Below are 11,209 nucleotides of genomic sequence, written 5' to 3' on the forward strand. Positions count from 1 at the left end.
GTATTGATTTTGTATTCAGTATAATGGAAGGAATCTGTGTAATGATATCTGAGTGTTTTAAGTGCAACTTTCAAATCTGGACCTCACTACATTAAATTGACCGGTGTTTTATTGTTTTATGGGCTATCGTATCAAACGAGGTGTCAAAATGCGCAGAAATTAATTCTGCTTCCAACGCATTTTACAGATTTGTAATACAATAGTCCCTGATCACGATGGGATTGACAACTATTGCTGTTATTGAACACACGACATTCATGATCTTGTTGTATTTTGCGATTTTGTAAATCATAGGTGTTGATTCAATTCAAGCACCAAGAAGCTCGAATGGTAACACTCAAGTGTAAGATATACCTCCTTTCTGGGAAGTGTAACTTCTTTCACCTCGCTGTATCCAACCCACGCTTTTAAAGGGACTTTCAGCAGATCCATTGAGGACCACTAAACAAATGGTTGATAAATCAGTGAATAGGGTCCACAAGTTATAAGTTCCCCCTAATACTTTTACACATATGGACCAATTTATAGCGTCACACATCATTGCGTTCAGTCACAATGGTTAATTGTGTAAGAAAAGAGTTTTAAAAGTTGCATCTGAGTCACTCTTCTTAACACTGTTTAAAACGGTCTCTTTTTTTACATAATGAACCATTGTGGCTGAACGCAATGACGTGTGACGCTATAATTTGGTCCATATAAGGCCATATACCCACACCTTTTTACAAGCTTGCATTTCGTCAAATATTTTTCGATTTATTTTAAAAAGTATTTCGGGGGGAACTTATAAGTTGTGGATCCTATACCTTCAAACCATTTTCTTTTCAGGAACACTGAGATCGCGTCTCCTATTAAATATGTATGGAATTAAATGCCCGGGTATAAAGATTAAAGAGTCGTTTCCTTTGACATGAAAACGCATTGTTTAGCTTAGGTGTTGGTTACTACAGCACCTAAGCTAATTCTAAAAGTTCCAAAAATAACAGGTGTTATGAATTATAGATTGAATTATAGCGTGTTCTTGAAGAAATTCATTTGTTCGTTTGATACAATTAACAGAATGTTCTTCTTGCCAAAACCAAATATATTGGTCGAAGGCCATCATCGGAGTGATTCTGTCACATATAAATACTACAATATTTTGTGTAAATATGTTTTTAACTATCGTAACAGCATTGTGTCAAACAGCAAATATTGTTTTTCGCAATATTTTCGAATGAAAATCTGATCAAGACACTTATACAAAATAAAAGGATAAAAAGGATTTGTTTTGGCTAGCTCTTTCACCCTTTAACGCCCATAAATGGTCCGTGATTAACGTGTTGAAACGCAAACATGTTTTGAAAGCTACCGACAATCTGACACATACATATTATCAAAAGATGTGATAATATTTTACAGGTCTTATACTTTTATTAATTTGATATATTCAATCGCAGACACGCATTAACACACGGTCTACTGGCTTACATAAAATATTGTGACGACCTGTGACTTTTCAGTGGTGTTATTTGTCCGCCTTGTTGTCGGAAGTTACGATAACATCAATAGTAACAGTGGGTAATCATGTAATGGTGAATCCAACGGACGAGGATACAAAACACATCAAAGATCAATAAATGATACAAGAGGATACCTTGAATATATGAACAAAAAAAAAAAAAAAAAAGCAAGGTACACCAACTTGACGTGGGGAACAAGTAAAATACAGACTAGACAGTACATAAGCAGAAATGAAAAACCAAACAACCAATGTAGGCCTAAAACAGGCAAAGTTCGATGGCCAAAAATTGCCAATTCCAGCTTTTTTTTGCACAGTGATTTTCATCACTTGTTCTAGTGTACTTTTTCTTCTAATGCCTATTTTGTCCCCCGCTACGTACTGTCTAGTCTGTATTTTACTTGTTCCCCGCGTCAAGTTGGTGTACCTTACTTTTTGTCTTATCAATAGTAACATTTATTGCAATATTTTCATATTTTTGTAAAATAACATCACCATATAAAAATTATCTCTCCATGGTAGGTTCTGATACATTTAGCCAAAAAAGAAACATTCTCTTTTAATAAACGTCATTTTACGAGCAAAATTGTATCAAACCCTTGTTTATCCCAGTCATTCAGGTACAATAATACAGACTACTCAATTCCTCTATTCAAATCAAAAAATTTATAATCGACAAAAGACATTCGCTAGTCGCATAAACCACCTTCGTCAAACCTAGTCAAGGTATATCATTTTTCAAATCAAGAATTAATGGTGCATTCGTAGTTTCAGCGACGTTGATACCTGTCACACCATGTAGGGCGAACCTTAATAACATCATGGCTTATCCATCTGCCAGAGACAACTTTTGACTTCAACGTCTCCAAAATGCCGCGATGCCACCACAAGAGCCATCTGCACCGTCGGTCAGAAATCAAATTACACTGGCTCCCCTTCACGCGCATTACATTCAAGTTTCTGCTCTACGTTTGCAAAGTCTATGCACAATCTCACTCCAATGTACTTATTATTGACTATTTCACTCACAAATGTTCCTGCTCGACCTGGTGATTCCACTTGCTTGGCAGTTCTCAAAGCAAGTAACACTGCGTTTGGTGAAAGGCGATTTTTACATCATATCTGCTCCATCTTTGGTATTATTTTAAGGGTATAAAATAAGGATTTCAAATCTGGAAATCCCAGAAAGTTATTTTGTCAACTTTATGCTCATCTTGTGAGAGCAGGTCATTGCGAGTTCAGGCTCGTTATATTCATGGAGATTGAGGTCAATGTCATTCATTTAGAAATAGCATGTGACGAAGTTGGAATTATTTCCTTAAAAGCACTATTAGCGGTTCTTATTTTGTTATTAGATTTCTTTTGGTTTTCATTTTATTTTTACATGTACTGTATAGGAAGTTGGAACTCAGCACCTGATATTGACCTAAAATACCTCTCAGATATATTGATCGTTTTACTATGCGTAATATACTACTTTTTCTAGATCCCTTTTGGCTTGGTTGGTCCCCAAATAGGAAAACGAAAATAATTTCCATCTATGGTTGAATGCGCTCAAATGAAATGAGCTGTGTACAATAAGACATAGGTTGAATGCAGTGTATGAACACTTGGTTGATTACTATAAACGTGAAATATGGCATTTAGTGATTAGGTAAGCAACGTCAGGGGCCAACTTCTTCACAATTTATGACAGCTTCGTATTTTTATCGATCATAAAGTACAAGAGCAGCATCCAGCTATCTCTATATCTACATTCAAACCCATCATTCGTGGTTTTTATATTCTAATAAAGTAATAAACAGTTCAAAAGTATTTAATTTGTACTTTCATATTGAAGAGCAAGAAACCGCGTTACGACTTCCATGTGGCAATTAAGAACAAATCTGTGATCTATGGATTTTCACAGTTAAAGGCGTCAACACACACTATCACTGACTATAGGTAGATTATTGTATAACAAAAGTGGGTTATATATAGCAAAATTATACATTTGGCACGTTCACCAAAATTACTAATATCGTTTGCAAACTGGGTTTTGAAACTAGGGAGTATGTGATTTATGAGACGTCTCTGAAATATGATACTGTTATGTGACATGACGCTTCAAGAGTTTTTGATATCAGAGTGCCCCGGCCCCGAACTGATATTGCTATAAATCCTTATAACATTAATTAAAATGCGACAAACACCTTAGCGCCCTACAACACAAATATTCTGGTGTTAAATGAGTCCATAGACGGAGGAACGACGTGCTATTCAAGATCTCAAGAAGGAAGAATCTATTCTTATCTTACCAGCAGACAAAGGCAAAGCAACGGTGTTTATGGACACTACTGAATATGAGGACAAAATTCATGAAATGCTAACGGATGAACGCACATATGAACAGTTGTCATCTGATCCCACTCAACGCTACAAAAGAGAACTGGTAGCCATTCTTAGTAGGTTGAAAAAAGATAAGAAGATTGAAAAATATCAATATGATCTTCTGTTCCCAACGGCGGAGAACATACCAAGAATTTACGGCACACCTAAGATACACAAACCTGGTAATAAAGTGAGACCAATAATAGACTATACAGGGACTATAGGCTATCAAACATCTAGAGCCTTAGCGGACATTCTGTCACCTTTGGTGGGAGGAACTGAACACCATGTCACCAACTCTAAGCATTTAGCGGAAAGTCTAGCAGAAGTCATGATAGAGGAAGGAAATCTTCAACTCGCATGACGTCGTCTCACTTTTTACAAACACGCCAATTGATGAATCGCTTAATGTTAAAGCTACACACACAGACCAGTATTTAAATTTTGCTTCACATCACCCTATTCACCACAAGTTGGGCGTGATCCGCACATTATTGGACAGAATGAATAGTGTTATATCTGAAAAGGAGGACAACGATCAGGAAGAAGGCAAAATCAAGCACGCACTTAAACAATGTGGCTATCCCGAGTGGACTTTTAATCATGTCAAACGCAAGATGGATAGTAAACAACAGGCAACAAAGCCCAGTAAGAACAAGAATTCTACAGAAAAAAGCAAAGGACTTGTTATAGTTCCTTATGTTGAAAACATGACGGAGACAGCCACTCGTATTTTTAGAAAACATGGTATAGCCACTGCGGTACGTCCCTACACCACATTAAGAAAAATGTTGGTTCATCCAAAGGACAAAAGAGACTCCATGAGTACTACGGATTGCATTTATGAAATCCCCTGTGAAAATTATGACAGTACTTATGTAGGAGAAACTGGGCGTCGCTTCGAAACAAGATTGAACGAGCATAAGAAAGAGACAGAGAAAGTAGCGCGTAGTAAAGGAACTTTTACTCGACAAACAAGGAAACAATCGGTCGGTGAACAGTCCAAATCAGCAATTGCGGACCACGCCGTACAACAAAATCATATTATCAATTGGCAAGATGCCCAAGTCCTCGAGAAAGAATGTAATTCGGGAGCCCGCCGTATCCGTGAAGCAATTTGGATAAGGAAGAGAACACCAAACACCATGAACAGAGACGAGGGGGCCATTACCTCAGTCATGTGTACGACCCACTTCTGGGGTCTGAACTCTGAAGATGACCATCGTCCAAGATGGTCGAAACTGTCAGGTCAGTAAAACAAATTGGTTTTGTCAAGATGAAATATTGTATTTGAGTCCATAGACATTAATAGAGATTTAATTTAAGTGTTTTCTATTAAAGCATTGAGATAATCCGGTTTCCTGGGAACTTCATGTTCACTGAAGTAGGCAATGGATTAGCCAGGAGTGGCACTTCATAACCACAATATCTATTACCGGAATATATATATTATTAGTTGAATATTAATTGTAATTCGCGATCAATGAACCACACTAAAAGAGTGCACTTAATACAAATGTTTTGATAACAGATACTTGATCTAAATACCATGTAACATCATAGCACATACCCATTTATATTCCTACTGACACATCATAACACCAGATAGTTTGTAATGTCTTAAATGAGCCACTTATCTCAAGGCCTTACTTACTATCAAGAGATTTCTTAGAGATGACATAGTATCAATACTTGACCATTCCCATCTTGGCAATTGGCTTCATCGTGTTACGCTACTTTGGATTCGAGTGGAAGTCGTGAAGGAGTTCCGACAGGCATTTCCCTCCATACATCCCAATAGATGTGCTATGTATGTTTACGCATGTGACTTATTATACATTAAAGGTGAAGATACTGAGAAACCTGGTGAACGTATTCAGTTTCAAAACTCCTAAGGAGAATGTTGTGATTATTTAATGCTGTATATTATCTGTATTTGCTCTGTTCATCATGTTCCCCCCTTTGTGGTCATATTCCTGTTGTTGCGCAGTGAGCGGCTCTGACGGATACTTGCGCATTATACATTTCCATATTATTATTATTATTATTATTATTTTCCTAAGGGCGTTAACTTTTAAGTTAAACGGACGAAGGAAATGTAATAATACGTTATGAGAAGAACAAGTTTCGTTGACTTGACACACATTTTGTTAGTGTTTGACGTTAAAGGAATCATATCTTATATCTTATCTCATCTCATCTCATCTCATCTCATCTCATCTCACCTCACCTCATCTCATCTTATCTTATCTTATCTTATCTTATCTCATCTCTCATCTCATCTCATCTTATCTCATCTTATCTTATCTTATCTTATCTTATCTCATCTTATCTCATCTCATCTTATCTTAACTTATCTTATCATATCTTATCTTATCTTATCTTATCTCATCTCATCTCATCTCATCTCATCTTATCTTATCTTATCTCATCTTATCTCATCTCATCTTATCTCATCTTATCTTATCTTATCTTATCTCATCTTATCTCATCTCATCTCATCTCATCTTATCTCATCTTATCTTATCTCATCTTATCTTATCTTATCTTATCATTGTCTTTCCTTTTTCTTTTTTTTTTTTTCTTTTCTTTTTCATGTATCTAATAGTCCTGATTAACTCGTAAAGTTTTTCAAAATAAGTTAAATGCAATAGTTTTTGCTCTCACCGGTAAAATAGAAAATGTACAAGAAGATATGTACAATATCAAGTGAGTCGTGCATATTTAAAAAATGTCGAATTATTCAATACACCTTTAGATTGCTTTAAATATTTTCAACCATTCTTTGGTGAAGTAGCCTGCGCAAACTTAACACAGTTTAGATCGTCTGTCCAATATAATGTACTCCTCCTGTCAACGCAGGTGTATTGTAAGACATGGGAAGATAAATTGTTTAATCTAAGATTACTAAATAGCTTATTCGATTTCACTGCCTTTATAAAATAGTACAAGACGAATTACCCAAAGATGTTTATATTGAACTTTATTTTTAGATTATTAAAACAGAAGACCTGCTAATGCCAGCTAGAAGGTTACAACCTTATTAATGCAAAATTAGCGGAAGCAATTCAATCTTCTACAGCAGGTGAGTTTTATTATAGAAATACCATGCAAAAGTGGTGAATTTAAAACAACTTGTAAAAAAATAAAGTGCAATTAGAAACTATAAGCATACGCACTATGTTTCTTCGCAATAACAAGCTTTAAAAAATTATGTTAAAAAGTATAAAGCTATAATGTCACATACATCACACATATCACGTGGCAAATCATGAAGAACCAAAGATGTTTTACTTTAGTAAAACCTAGATACGCTGATGCCTATACTGATGCACGGCAGTGAACGTAACCGTTCCGGCTGAAATCCAGAAATGACGTCATTTGTTCTGGTGCTGCCACTTCCGGGTAACGCGGGAGAAGAACATGCCTTTTGCAAACAAAATGGCCGACTCGTCCCGGCCCCTTTCCAGCCAAAATACAGCTTATTTAGCCAATGTGAACATGGGGTCATCGGTTATAATATTTTCCTATCATATTGGACTAACACGTCAGCTACATGGTATTTCACGATATAATGTTACTAAAAAGAAAACTGCAAACGTTCGTTCGTCGGATGTTTGACGAAGTGACCAGCTCTAATGACGTCATGATGTAAACAACGTCCGGGTCGTTAATAATTAATTAGGTAAACCCAAATATGGAAACCTCCAAACCTATACAAATTAGGTGTTCGACGAATCAAAATACGATCAGCCCACCTCCAAACGTATGCAAAAGAGTTCAGGCGGTTACGTGAACATGTAAACTAATGCGACTCTTGTGTATACCGACCTCTGTGTGAAGAACCCTTCTTTAGGATGTGTACCCAGCCGCTAAAACGGCTTATTAGATATATACCAAGATTGTATCTGGACAGCATTCCTTCCACAGCAAATCACATCCAGTTGAAGCGGGTGAAGATGTTGAGATTTGATGCCAAGATGATATTTGCCCTATAGAGTCCAAATCTTATTGACTTTAATTTTAATGTTGTAAACGTTAAGGGGGTACTAAATTTGTGACTATTTTTGCATTTTTGTCAAAAAATGTGCAGGATCGTAAATGGAGAAATAGCCAAAAATCTGCCCGCGGGTGATGTTTTCACAATTTGGGTTTGTTGCAAATTTGTGATGTTATTAATGTTAAAAATATTGTCTGATAGTTTCAGACCAGAATATAACTGGCATCTTGTATTTTTTGAGACATTTTTCAAGGTAATTCCTTCTCTCAACATTGTCAATAATATATTTAAAGGCCGATATCTCAATTTCGAATTTTATAATACCATAACTTACAATAACTCAATATCTTCGCTTAGGAATGTCCGATTTCGTTGGGGGAAAACAGCGTTGTGGAGCAAAATATCTCTATATTTAAGATATGGTCGCATATCACAAATAGGTCACCCAAATATGGAGGATCCGTAACATGAAAACGCTTTCTTCACACTTCAAGTTTGGTTTATTCCAAAAGTATAATACCTATTGTAGACAGTTTGGTGTCATTTTGTGGATAATTATGTTTTTTGTCAAATACAAAAAACCCCAAGTCAATTGGACATATACTTTGAGATTTATACTTCAATATGTAAGATGTGTCAATGGAGGATCCGGGCAGGAGAGCCCCATAGGATTTGTACACAAAATTGTGAAAATATGGCCAACTTTAAACCTTTGTATCTTAAAAAGTACAAGTAGCATGAACCACAAATTGCACATATGTGACCGTCCACGGCGAATGAGCCGTAAATTCCTCCCCGGTCAATTTTGTTTTATTTCGTGTTTAAAAATAAACATCATAAACTTAAAAATGGTATATCATTTGACTTCAAACGATATCCAGAAGCGGGGTTATGGTTTGTTAAACTTTGCTCCTTCAACAAAATTATAGCTTACGTTTTTACATGTGTCTCTTTTTCCACATTGTTGGCAATAAATATCAAACAGTCATAATTGGCGGTCATTTCAAATCATCCCCAAGTCAACGAGGTTTAAGAAAGTTCTCTCATTGTTAATTGTTGGTTATGCATACCTGTATAAAATACAATGCCTGGTAACCCACCACTTGAACAGGATTTAGCAATATAAGCAAACAAAGACCAGAGCTATTAAAAGTTCTATAGCCATCTAAGGTAGAAGCTTATTATCCACTTCAACAATAGGATTATTGATTAGATTTTGACTATCGAAATGAGACGGATGTCGGGCCAGCTTAAGTTACCGATGAATATGACCTTCGTACACATTTTACACCGTAATTCAGAATACAATTTAGGGAATTTACGGCTCATTTGTGCTGCCGGGTCACATATATCATCCTGGATTGTAGATCTACCTCATAGTAGATCAAATATAACAAAAGATATAACCAATAAATTGCCTAATTAAATGCTAATTAAGACAGTTTTCCCTATATATGTTACTGTACAAAGTGTGCACGTAACGCTCCGACATTTCTAAGTGGCTTATTTCTTGCCAGAGTCACCCTGCTTATTCAAAAGTACACATATTTTTAAGGAAATTTGATATTAGTTTTAGTGCCAGAAATGGAGGAAAAAAGTTTTGATTGATAATTTCATTAAAATTACAAATTTTTGACCACCCTGTATGTTTAACACAAGGGATAGCAAACTCTTTCTTCCTAATTTGCTTGAAGGGCCCATGCAATGTCTTTCTGAATCTATTTTTATTTTGAGCTACATAGCTTTCAGAAAAGAAAAATATGGGGTTCATCATGACAAGAAAGATGCTAATTTTGTTGTTATTTCACCCTGTATATTTCTTACCCACCCTGTATTATGATGTTATACTTTATTGATTCGGCATCCTTGTGATATAAGCTTTCCAGAAATATGTGACCGTACAGCACGAATGAGCCGTAAATGTCCTCAATTGTATTCTGAGTTACAGTGTAAAATGGGCATGAAGGTCGTATTCATAGGTACCTCAATTTGGTGCTACGTGTACCTCATTTAATGAGATACACGTAGCACCAAATTGAAATACCTATGAATATGACCTTCATGCCCATTTTACACTGTAACTCAGAATACAATTGAGGACATTTACGGCTCATTCGTGCTGTACGGTCACATATATACTTTTAATGGTCTAAAATGTTTTCATTAAAAGTTGTGTTTAAGTGAAAATTGGTGATTTTTTTACTCATTTTACATTATGTTACACAAAAGATGACCAGTTCATGACATGCAACCATATGTAAAAACCTCAAAATTGATAACCTGCCCAAAAGTGTCTGCTTTTGACATGACACGTCACAAATGATAACACACTGGTAACAAATGTTATGTGTATTATTGGGGCAAGTAATCCAATTACTATACTGAAATTTCAGTGACTCAAGACAAGCGGTTCAGTATATATGATAGGAAATGAAGGTACATCCTAGCGGTACCTTATTTCTTATCATAAATAACGAACCGATTGTCTTGGGTCACTGAAATTCCAGAGAAGTAATTGGATTCCTTGCCCCAATGAATATTGATTGGCAACATTTTCCAATATTTTAGCACTCAAATCGGTAACAATAGATGAATAGATGCAGCACCGTTAAGTTACGTAATGTACATGTAATTGAATATTAATAGATGATTGAGTCGACCGTACTGCAACTGACTCCGTGGCGCAATGGTAGCGCGTCTGACTCCAGATCAGAAGGTTGCGTGTTCGAATCACGTCGGGGTCAATGTTTCATTTTTTCCGAACTTATATAAACAACTTGATGTTAAATTTTGCAGAAGTTACTTTTTATAATTTGTTTTTTGCTATGGTTTTTTATTTCGTTATTTTTTATAATGTATAATGTAGTATAATATTTGAAAATACACTGTTAGATCTAATACAATAAAATCAGCAAAATGAGAGCAGCATAACGGCATGAAGGCATATTGAGATCATGGTGATAATTGTTCTGGTTTACTACCATGTTGGTAAAAATAATAATGAAGATTTGTGGTTTCCAATTTGTTTCAATAAGGTGCGAAGTCAGTCTCATGTTAAACCCGATGCATAATGAAACTTTCGTCTGTTCAGCTTCAAATATCGTCAAAAACAATAAGCATAGGCTTAGGAACCTGGGGCTTGAGGGGGCTCAGCCCCCTCAATAATTTTGGTGCGGGGGCTGGAATACCTCTCAACCCCCCCAATAATCCTAGGTGAACTTAAAAAATTGTGGTAAAATAGAGGGAAAAGGGGTCTTTGTGACCTATATTGTGCACAATTTTCTGACTGCGCACCCCCAGTCTGGCCCCACAATTTTTTTCAAGTTTCAGCCCCCCCCCCA

At 36.0% G+C, this 11,209-nt stretch overlaps 1 non-coding gene across 1 annotated transcript; it reads left to right on the plus strand.

The window, feature by feature from the left end:
• The first annotated feature begins 10,540 nt into the window (after positions 1 to 10,540).
• On the plus strand, positions 10,541 to 10,612 carry Trnaw-cca (transfer RNA tryptophan (anticodon CCA)). The gene has a single exon. It is a non-coding gene; the product is annotated as a tRNA-Trp (tRNA).
• The last annotated feature ends 597 nt before the right edge of the window (positions 10,613 to 11,209 follow it).

Source organism: Amphiura filiformis, chromosome 8, assembly GCF_039555335.1.
Source record: "Amphiura filiformis chromosome 8, Afil_fr2py, whole genome shotgun sequence".
Classification (NCBI taxonomy): domain Eukaryota; kingdom Metazoa; phylum Echinodermata; class Ophiuroidea; order Amphilepidida; family Amphiuridae; genus Amphiura; species Amphiura filiformis.